At 39.9% G+C, this 10,621-nt stretch overlaps 1 long non-coding RNA gene across 1 annotated transcript; it reads right to left on the bottom strand.

Annotated features, from left to right (window-relative positions):
- Window positions 1-1,257: 1,257 nt before the first annotated feature.
- Window positions 1,258-9,797, bottom strand: LOC134761755 (uncharacterized). The gene is made up of 2 exons (XR_010140838.1): window positions 9,421-9,797; window positions 1,258-3,270 (listed from the first exon to the last, which is right to left on the bottom strand). It is a non-coding gene; the product is annotated as an uncharacterized LOC134761755 (long non-coding RNA).
- Window positions 9,798-10,621: the final 824 nt, after the last annotated feature.

The raw sequence follows: 10,621 nt of genomic DNA, 5'->3' as shown, positions 1-10,621 counted from the left end.
CTTACAAAAGGACATGCCATTTTTCCAGACGCTGGTGTTGCCCATGACCTGATGTTAGGCTCTGCAATATTTTCAGATATGAGTAAGAGAAGAGCAGTACTCGTAGCTCAAATAAACAAGAAGTCTGGGGCTTGGCGCAGCAGCTCAGTGGTGTCAGGGCAGTTCCCTTAGCAATCCGCTTAGCTTGTTTCTCACAAGCCACAGAGTAGCCCCTGCAGCTCTAGCCATCATATCACCTTCAAGGCAAGAACATAGCTCAGACCTCTGCCCACCTCTCAGTGCCCTCCAGACTCTGTCAAGTGGCTCTCACAGTGGTAAGGGCCAGGAGAAGGCAGGTGCACCATTCAACTTTTGAAATATATGTATATATATATACACGCACACACACATATATACACACTATATATAGACACATATATACATATATACACATACAGACATACACACACATACATATATATGTGCATATATACTCATATGTATGTAAAATATTTTCGAAACTCTTGTGTTTTAAATAGAGAAGAAAAAACTTCTGTGTTATGGACTGAATATTTACATCCTCTCAAAATTCATATGTTGAAGCCCTAATCCCTCAATGTGATGGCATTTGGAAGAAGACGTGGGGCCTTTGGAAGGTAATTAGGTCAAGACAGTGGAGCCTCCATGATGGGATTAATTTGTGCTTTCATAAAAGAGACACCAGAGAACTCTCTCACCTTCTTTCCACTATGTGAGGACAGAATAAGAAGGCAGCTGTTAGGGCCGGGTGTGGTGGCTCATGCCTGTAATCCTAGCCCTTTGGGAGGCGGAGGCGGGCGGATCACTTGAGGTCGGGAGTTTGAGACCAGCCTGACCAACATGGAGAAACCCCGTCTCTACTAAAAAAAAAATAAAATAAAATACAAAATTAGCTGGGTGTGGTGGTGCATGCCTGTAATCCCAGCTATTCCGGAGGCTGAGGCAGGAGAATTGCTTGAACCTGGGAGGCAGAGATTGCGGTGAGCCAAGATGGCGCCATTGCACTCCAGCCTGGGCAACAAGAGTGAAACTCCGTCTCAAAAAAAAAAAAAAAAGAAGGCAGCTGTTTGCTAGACAGTAAGAGAGCCCTCAACAAGAACCAAATCAACCAGCACCTTGATCTTGGACTTCCCAGCTGGTAGACTGTGAGAAATTAAGTTGTTTAAGCCACTCAGTCTATAGTATTTTTTGTTATAGCAGCCCAACCTGAGTAAGACACTCTGCATATACGTCTCAGGGAACAGTCTGTCAAATTTTTATTAATTTTTCTTAAATTGGAAACTTTAAGAGTAATTTCTGCTCACATTTTAGGAAATTGGTAAAACTCATTTGATTATCAGTCATGCTTAAGAACAGATTCAGGCTACTATTTTTTTTTCTTAATATAAAGGCCATGCTTGTCTCTAGAAAATGCAGTGTAAGGAGAGAGGTGAAATTGGTGAGTTCTGTCAGGGCAGGGCTGCTGGACTTAGATCATAAAAGTATTGATATTAATTTAAGTTCTTTCTAATTAGCTATGTATATATTCATTGATATAAAAGAAACATATTGCAGGATATATTTATACTAAGAATTATTCATCATTTAGCTGAAGTAAATTATAAGAATCTAAGTTACATATCTCTCTTTTATTACATTTTCTTGATGATTTGGTTCTCCTCAGCCATTTCTTGTTTGTAGAACTTGTTTAAAAAATTCCTTGCAGTGATAGCTCATTTTCCATTTCCATTGTAACATACCTTCTATGTTGGTCACATCTACTTTAGTCACTCTTCTGCCCACTGGCTATCATTAATGAGAACAACTGTGCAACATTAGCATTATGAGCTGGCACACTGAGCACACCCCGGCATAAAGTTAGCAACTTTGAAAACTGCCCTTGGGGTTTGATTTGTTGAGGTTCATAATACCACCTCTTTAGTACAGCTTGCTTTTTCATTCTTAGAGATTCCATTGTATCTCTCATTCATCAACTTTTGAAGATGTGGCCCACCACCAACAACAAAAAGGGCAGTCAATTTTTACTTCCTTTAACATTACAAATGATGTTTCTGGTTGTTCCCAGGTTGGGAGAGTATTAGTAACATTCATGTAAAAGAAAGAAATTCTTAAAGGGATGAAATCCATTTCAAAGATAGTCATGGCAAATGCCATAATAATTATCCACTTTGAGCCAGAATTTCCTTTTCTGCTCATAATTAATGTTGTCCCTTTGAAGAACAGCCATGACACTTAAAGGGATAAATATTTCTTTAATGGTTTCTTTAATGTATTCACAAGTTCCTTTAGGCAATAGAGTCCTTCAATAACACTGTTTGCTCTTCTCTCAATTTGCATAATCTTATTGCTAAGGGGATATTGAAAACTCTGAGCAAGAAATAAGTAGGCTTCACTCAGTAAATTATTTATAAAGTCAAGAAGAAATTTTAGTGCCTTTTCTTCAGAATTAGAGTATGATTTCAGTGCTTCAAATAAACTGAGGAGTCTCTCAACTGAATTTGTTAAAGAGAGACAACAGTTTTTGAATGAGTGAATTGAGCACTACAGAATGCCCAGAAAATTACCAAAGCCCTTTAATTACTCAGTTCAAACAGTATTAATGCTGAAATTAGAGAACAATTTTGTGACAATTACTTTGATGTCAATAGAAAGAACATCAGCTGCTGTTTGAGCAGCATTATGCAGAATATGGGCAGGACAGCCAACCCTGCCACAGAATCATTTATTATGCCACTTTCAATAGACATTGTCTTCTGCACCTTTACACAAACATCCAGCAAAATGTATATTTGTATTATTTCCATGAAAAGCAGTATTTTTTTTCATTAACCACTAAGTCAATAAGAGAATCTCTGCGAAAATCTGCTAATATTATTGATGTCTCCTCTGAAAGATATCTTACTTGGGACAACCGTAGAAGCAAGTGTTTTTCAAGAGAAACATATTGCATGAGCAAAGGGAATTAATGTTTCTGTATTGTGATTACTGGGTTTTGCTTCTGGGTGTGTGCTGTAAAAAGATTAGGTAGTCGGAGCTTTGATAATCTCTGATAGTAAATGGAGTGGTTACATATTTTATTATTGCAGGAGATTTTGTTTTGGCACTTATAAATTTTCTTGCAATGTTGGAATCAGAAAATACTTTTGGCAGCAGTATGTTAAGGCAGTCATTTGAGCTGAAAGACTGAAGGTGATATACAGTGTGGAAGTCATCACAACTTCTGCAATTATTTTGTCTTCTTCATTTGAATTCCTGTAAAGCAAAAAAAAAAAAAAAGTTATTTTATCACTTTTTTGGTACTAGTTGAGGAAATCACACATCTCTTATGTTTAGCTGTTTGCCTGTGCTAGTTTATGGCTGACTTTCCACTCTTTCTATATTGAATGAACAATTGCATCCTGAACAAAGAGTTTTGTGGGAGCCAAGGCCCTTGGTGCCCTGGAGGTTTGCTGAAAATCACTGACATGAGGTAGATTGATTAATAGGAGAAAAGTGTCAACAAAAAGGAGTCAAACTCTAAAATGTTTGAAGAGATTTATTCTGAGTCAAATGTGAGGACCATGACCCATGACATAGCCCTAGGAGGTCCTGTGAACATGTGCACAGGTGGTTAGGTGACAGCTTGGTTTTAGGGAGACATGAGACATCAATCAATACATGTAAGATATGCATTGGTTCAATTGGTTCAGCCCAGAAAGGTAGGACAACTTGAAATGGCCAGCAGGGTGTGGGAAGGGGAAAGGGGGCTGGGGGGAGCTTACAGGTCATAGGTAGATTCTAAGATTTTTCTGATTGGCAATTGGTTGAAAGAGTTGAGTTATTACCTAAAGACCTAGAATTAATAGAAAGGAGTGTCCAGGATAAGGGGAAATGTGTGTGGAGACCAAGGTTATTATTATATAGAGTAGATGGCAAATGTCTCTTATCAGGCCTTAAAAGGTGACAGACTCTTATTATCTCTCCTGGGTCAGGAAAAGACCTGGAAAGAGGACAGGACTCTACAGAATGTAGATTTTCCCCACAATAGACAGCTTTGCAGGGGCATTTAAAAATACGTCAAAATATATTTTGGGGTAAAATACTTTGATTTCTTTCAGGGCCTTCTATCTGCATGTGATGCTATACTACAGTCAGGTTGGAATTTGGCATCTTATTGCTACAAATAGTCTGTTTTGTATTTTTTTTTTTTTTTTTTGGCCGAGTCTCACTCTGTCCTCCAGGCTGGAGTGTGGCGGTGTGATCTCGGCTCACTGCAACTTCTGCCTCCCAGAATCCAGCAATTCTCTTGCCTCAGCCTCCTGAGTAGCTGGGATTACAGGTGCACACCACCATGCCCGGCTAATTTTTGTATTTTTAGTAGAGACGGGGTTTCACCATGTTGGCCAGGCTCATCTTGAACTCCTGACCTCAAGTGATTTGCCTGCCTTGGCCTTCATTTTTTTTTTTTTAAATCTTGGTTTATTTTATTACTTTACATCTCAGGGAGTTCTCCTATCTAGAGAACAGATAAATATTTGCCTATATTTTCACCTAGATTATTTTATTTTATTTTAAGTTCCAGAATATGTGCTGGATGTGCAGGTTTGTTACATTTGTAAACATGTGTCATGATGGTTTGCTGCACCACCTATCAATCTATCACCGAGGTATTAAGCCCAGCATGCATTAGATATTTTTCCTGACACTCTCCCTCCCAGCTCACCACATCCTCCACACCAGGCCCCAGTGTGTGTTGTTCCCCTCCCTGCGTCCATGTGTTATAATCATTCAGCTCTCACTTATAAGTGAGAACATGCGATGTTTGGTTTTCTGTTCCTGCGTTAGTTTGCTGAGGATAACGGCTTGCAGCTTCATCCACGTCCCTGCAAATAACATGATCTCATTCCTTCTTATGGTTGCATAGTATTCCATGGTGTATATGTACCACATTTTCTTATCCAGTCTATCATTGATGGGCATTTGGGTTGATTCTATATCTTTGCTATTGTGAATAGTGCTGCAATGAACATACATGTGCATATATCTTTATAATAGAATGATTTATATTCCTTTGGTTATATACCCAGTAATGGGATTGCTGAGTCAAATATTATTTCTGGTTCTAGGTCTTTGAGGAACCACCACACTGTCTTCCACAATGTTTGAACTAATTTACATCCCCACCAACAGTATAAAAGCATTCCTATTTCTTCACAGCCTTGTCAGCATCTGTTGTTTCTTCACTTTTTAATAATCACCGTTCTGAAAGGCATGAGATTGTATCTCTTTGTGGTTTTGATTTGCATTTCTCTGAAAATCAGTGATGTCAAGCTTTTTTTCCTATGTTTGTTGGCTGCATAAATGTCTTCTTTTGAGAAGTGTCTGTTCATGTCCTTTGTCGGGTTGTTTGTATTTTTCTTGTAAATTTGTTTAAGTTTCTTTTGTAGATCCTGGATATTAGACCTATGTCAGATGGATAAATTGCAAGAATTTTCTCCCATTCTGTAGGTTGTCTGTTCACTCTGATGATAGTTTTGCTGTGTAGAGCTCTTTAGTTTAATTAGATCCTATTTGTCAATTTTTGCTTTTGTTGCAATTGCTTTTGACATTTTTCTCATGAAATATTTGCCTGTGCCTATGCCCTGAATGGTATTGCCTAGATTTTCTTATAGCTTTTTTATAGTTTTGGGTTTTACATTTAAGTCTTTATGCCATCATGAGTTAATTTTTGTATAAGGTAGAAGGAAGGGGTCTAGTTTCAATTTCCTGCATATGGCTAGCCACTTCTCCCAGCACTATTTGTTAAATAGGGAATCCATTCCCCATTGCTTGTTTTTGTCAGGTTTGTCAAAGATCAGATGGTTGTAGATGTGTGGTCTTGTTTCTGAGTTCTCTATTCTGTTTCATTGGTCTATGTGTCTGTTTTTGCACCAACACCATGCTGTTTTGGTTACTGTAGCCTTGTAGTATAGTTTGAAGTTGGGTAGTGTGATGCCTCCAGCTTTGTTCTTTTTGCTTAGGATTGTCTTGGCTATGTGGGCTCTGTTTTGGTTCAATATGAATTTTAAAGTAGTTTTTTCTAATTCTGTGAAGAAGATCAATGGTAATTTAATGAGAATAGCAGTGAATCTATAAATTACTTGGGCAATTTAGCCATTTTCACGATATTGATTCTTCCTATCCATGAACAAGGAATATTTTTCCATTTGTTTGTGTCCTCTCTGACTTCCTTGATCAGTGGTTTGTAGTTCTATATGAAGTGGTCCTTCACTTCCTTTGTTAGCTGTATTCCCAGGTATTTTATTCCCTTTGTAGCAATTGTGAATGGAAGTTCATTCATGATTTGTTTCCCTGACTGTCTATTATTGGTGTATATGAATGCTTATGATTTTTGAACATTGATTTTGTATCCTGAGACTTTGCTGAAGTTGCTTATCAGCTTAAGAAGCTTTTAGGCTGAGACAATGGGGTTTTCTAGCTATAGGATCATATCATCTGCAAAACAGAGACAATTCAACTTCCTCTCTTCCTATTTGAATACCCTTTATTTCTTTCTCTTGCCTGATTGCCCTGGACAGAACCTCCAATACTATGTTGAATAGGAGTGATGAGATAGGGCATCCTTGTCTTGTTCCAGTTTTCAAGAGGAATGCTTCCAGTTTTTGCCCATTCAGTATGATCTTGGCTGTTGGTTTGTCATAAATAGTTCTTATTATTTTGAAGGTATGTTCCATCAGTACCTAGTTGATTGAGAGTTTTTAACATGAAGGGATATTGAATTTTATCAGAGGCCTTTTCTGCATCTATTGAGATAATCATGTGGTTTTTGTCTTTAGTTCTGTTTATGTGATGAATTACATTTATTGATTTGTGTATGTTGAACCAGCCTTCATCCCAGGGATGAAGCTGACTTAATCATGGTGGACAAGCTTTTTTGATGTGCTACTGGATTCAGTTTGCCAGTATTTTGTTGAGGATTGTTGCATGGATGTTCATCAGGGACACTGGCCTGAAACTTTCTTTTTTTGCTGTATCTCTGCCAAGTTTTGGTATCAGGATGATGGTAGCCTCACAAAATGAGTTAGGGAGGAGTCCCTCCTTTTCAATTGTTTGGAATATTTTGAGAAGAAATGGTACCAGCTCCTCTTTGTACCTCTGGTAGAATTCAGCTGTAAATCTGTCTGGTCCTGAGCTTTTTTTTGGTTGGTAGGCTATTTATTACTGCCTTAATTTCAGAGCTTGTTATTGTTCTATTCAGGGATTCAACTTCTTCCTGGTTCAGGCTTGGGAGGGTGTATGTGTCCAGGATTTTATCCATTTCTCCTAGATTTTCTAGTTTATTTGCATAGAGGTATTTATAGTATTCTCTAATGGTAGTTTGTATTTCTGTGGGATCAGTGATGATATCACCTTTATTATTTTTTATTGTGTCTAATTGATTCTTCTTTATTAGTCCAGCTAGCATTCTATCTATTTTATTATTTTTTTTTCAAAAAACTAGCTCCTAGATTTATTGACTTTTTTGAAGGGTTTTTTGTGTCTCTACCTCCTTCAGTTCTGCTCTCATTTTGGGTATTTCTTGTCCCCTGCCAGCTTTGAGGTTTGTTTGCTCTTGGTTCTTGTTATTTTAGTTGTGATGTTAGGATGTCAATTTGAGTTCTTTTTAGCTCTTTGATGTGGGCATTTAGTGCTATAAATTTCCCTCTCAATACTACTTTAGTTGCGTCCCAGAGATTCTGGTACATTGTCTCTTTGTTCTCATTGGTTTCAAAGAACTTCTTGATTTCTGCCTTAATTTTTTTATTTACCCAGGAGTCATTCAAGAGCAGGTTGATCAATTTCCATATAGTTGTGTAGTTTTGAGTGAGTTTCTTATTCGTGAGTTCTAACTTGATTGTACTGTGGTTTGAGAAACTGCTATGATTTCAGTTCTTTTGTATTTGCTGAGGCATGTTTTACTTCCAATTACGTGATCTATTTTAGAGTAAGTGTCATGTGGTGCCAAGAAGGAAGTATATTCTGTTGTTTTTGGGTAGAGAGTTCTGTAGATATCTATCAGGTCCACTTGATCCAGAGCTGAGTTCAAGATAGTCTTTAAGCTCTAAAATTATTTTCTCTGCTTGGTCTATTTGACTATTGATACTCATGGTTGCATTGTGAAGCTCTCATGTTGTGTTTTTCAGCTCTATAAGGTCATTTATGTTCCTCTCTAAACTGGTTATTCTGGTTAACAGCTACTGTGATGTTTTATCATGGTTCTTAGCTTCTTTGCATTGGGTTAGAACATGCTCCTTTAGCTCAGCGAAGTCTGTTATTATTCACCTTCTAAAGCCTTCTTCTGTCAGCTCATCCATCTCAGTCTCAGCCCAGTTCTGTGTCTTTGCTGCAGAGGTGTTGTGATCATTTGGAGGAGAAGGGGCACTCTGGCTTTTTGAGTTTTCAGATTTTTTTCATGGATTTTTTCTCATCTTCACAAGTTTATCTACCTTCGATCTTTGAGGCTGCCGATTTTCGGGGGGTTTTTGTGGGGACTTTTTTGTTGATAATGCTGTTGTTTCTGTTTGTTTTTCTTTTAACAGTCAGGCCCCTCTTCCACAGGGCTGCTGCAGTTTTCTGGGGGTCACTCCAGACCCTATTTGCCTGAGTCCCTCCTGAACCCAGAGGTGTCACCAGTGGAGGCTGCAGAACAGTAAAGATGGCTGCCTGCTCCTTCCTCTGGGAGCTCTGTTCCAGAAGAGCCCTGACTTGATGTCAGTGATAATGCTCCTGTAAAAGGTGTTTGGTGACCCCTGTTGGAGGTCTCACCCAGTCAGGAAGCACAGGATCAGGGACCCACTTGATGAAGCACTCTGGCTGCCCCTTTGTGGAGGGGGTGTGCTGTGCTGGGGGGAATCCCACTCATTGGAACTGCCCAGATTCCTCAGAGCTAGCAGGGGAAAATACTAAGTCCACTGATCTCTGGAGACCACGGCCGCCCCTCCTGGCAGGGCCTTCATCTCAGGGAGATCAGATTTCTGTCTGTAAACTCCTGGCTGGAGTTCCTGAAATCCCCATAGGGAGACCCTGCCCGGTGAGGGGGGATGGGTCCGGGTCTGGCCTAAAGAGGCAGTCTGGCCAGGATCTGCCACAGCCACTGTGCTGTGCTGTGGGGAATTCCTCCTGGGTCCAAACTGCCCAGTCTCCCCAGCACCAGCGGCGGAAAACAGCAGACTGGAGCTGCAGTGATGGCAGCCGCCCCTCCCCCCGGGAACTTGGTAGTCTTAGGCAGTCTCCAGCCAAGTGGCCACCGAGAATCTCCACAGCTCTGGGCTTGGGACCCAAGGCCCTGGTGGCGTGGGCTCATGAAGGGATCTCCTGATTAGCGGGTTGCACAGATCCATGGAAAAAGTGTGGTTTCCCAGGTGGGGTAGCACAATCACTCACTGCCTCTCTTTGCCCCGTGCGGCTCCCGGGTGGGTTGTTGCTCCACCCTGCTTTTCCTTGCTCTCTGTAGGTTGTGCCAGCTACCTAGTGAGTCCCAGTGAGTGAACCTGGAAACCTTAGTTGCCAGTGAGGATTCACTCGCCGTTTTCATTCTTTTTGGTGGGAGCCTCCAACCGCAGCTGTGCCTAGTCAGCCATCTTGCCCCTCCCTCACCTCTGTTCTGTCATTCTTAAGATCTTGGTTTTAATGTTAATGCTGGTCAGTTGTGCCTGAATTCCAGAGGGAGGAGGGTATAATGAGGCACATTTGACACCCCTTTCTCATCATGTCCTGAACTAGTTTTCCGGGTTTACTTTGGAATGCTCTTGGCTGAGAGGAGGGTCTATTCAGTTGGTTGGGGGGCTTAGAATTTTATTTTTGATTTACGAAAGGCATACGATTTAATGTCTATACACAGGTGTCTTCAGAATGAAGACCTAGCATCTCAATGAAGTACAGAAGCTTATATACCATTTTGAGGTTATAGAAAGAATAGAGGCTTGGATCCTGGCAAAACAGGTTATGGGAGTGGGAGAAGAGGAATTCTATTGAGATGCAATAAATGATTATTAGGGAGAATGATTGCATGGGAAACAGAAATTAACTTGTAAATGGTTCTCTTTGGTATTTAAATGATCCTTGGGGACAGTCATTATCTTGAAAAAGGTCTCTTCAGGTATGGTCACATTTTGGTCTTCTTTTCTGCGATAACATGACAACAGGGAGGGGAAGATAAGTCATTTGTTTTCCATGGTGGCTGTGGACTTTAGGCAGATAAAGGAACTTCAGCTTCTTTGGGAGAGGTGATGGGGGCAGGGAGGGAGGTCAGAGAGAACTTGAAGCTTCTTCAGTTCAGCATCTTAAAGTGCCATATTTGGGGATATCATGTTCTGAGCCCCAGCAGATTCAAAGTATTTTTTTTTCTGTTTAGTAAATGTTCACTCTTCAAATAAGTTACCACAAAATTTACACTTGTGTTTTGGCATTTTGGGACTTCAATACATAAATAAAACATAGAATAAAAAAGATTGAGCTTCAGAACCTCACAGCTGCTTAGGCACATCTATTACTCACAAGTCTGAACTCATAACTAATCATAAACAGGAGTTTGAACAGATGAAATGATTATGAACTCATGAACTAAAAAAAGTTGAACTTGATA

This window comes from Pongo abelii, chromosome 6 (assembly GCF_028885655.2).
Source record: "Pongo abelii isolate AG06213 chromosome 6, NHGRI_mPonAbe1-v2.0_pri, whole genome shotgun sequence".
NCBI classification, from domain to species: domain Eukaryota; kingdom Metazoa; phylum Chordata; class Mammalia; order Primates; family Hominidae; genus Pongo; species Pongo abelii.
The sequence above is the reverse complement of the archived record's forward strand: the minus strand, read 5'-3'. Positions and strand labels throughout refer to the sequence as shown.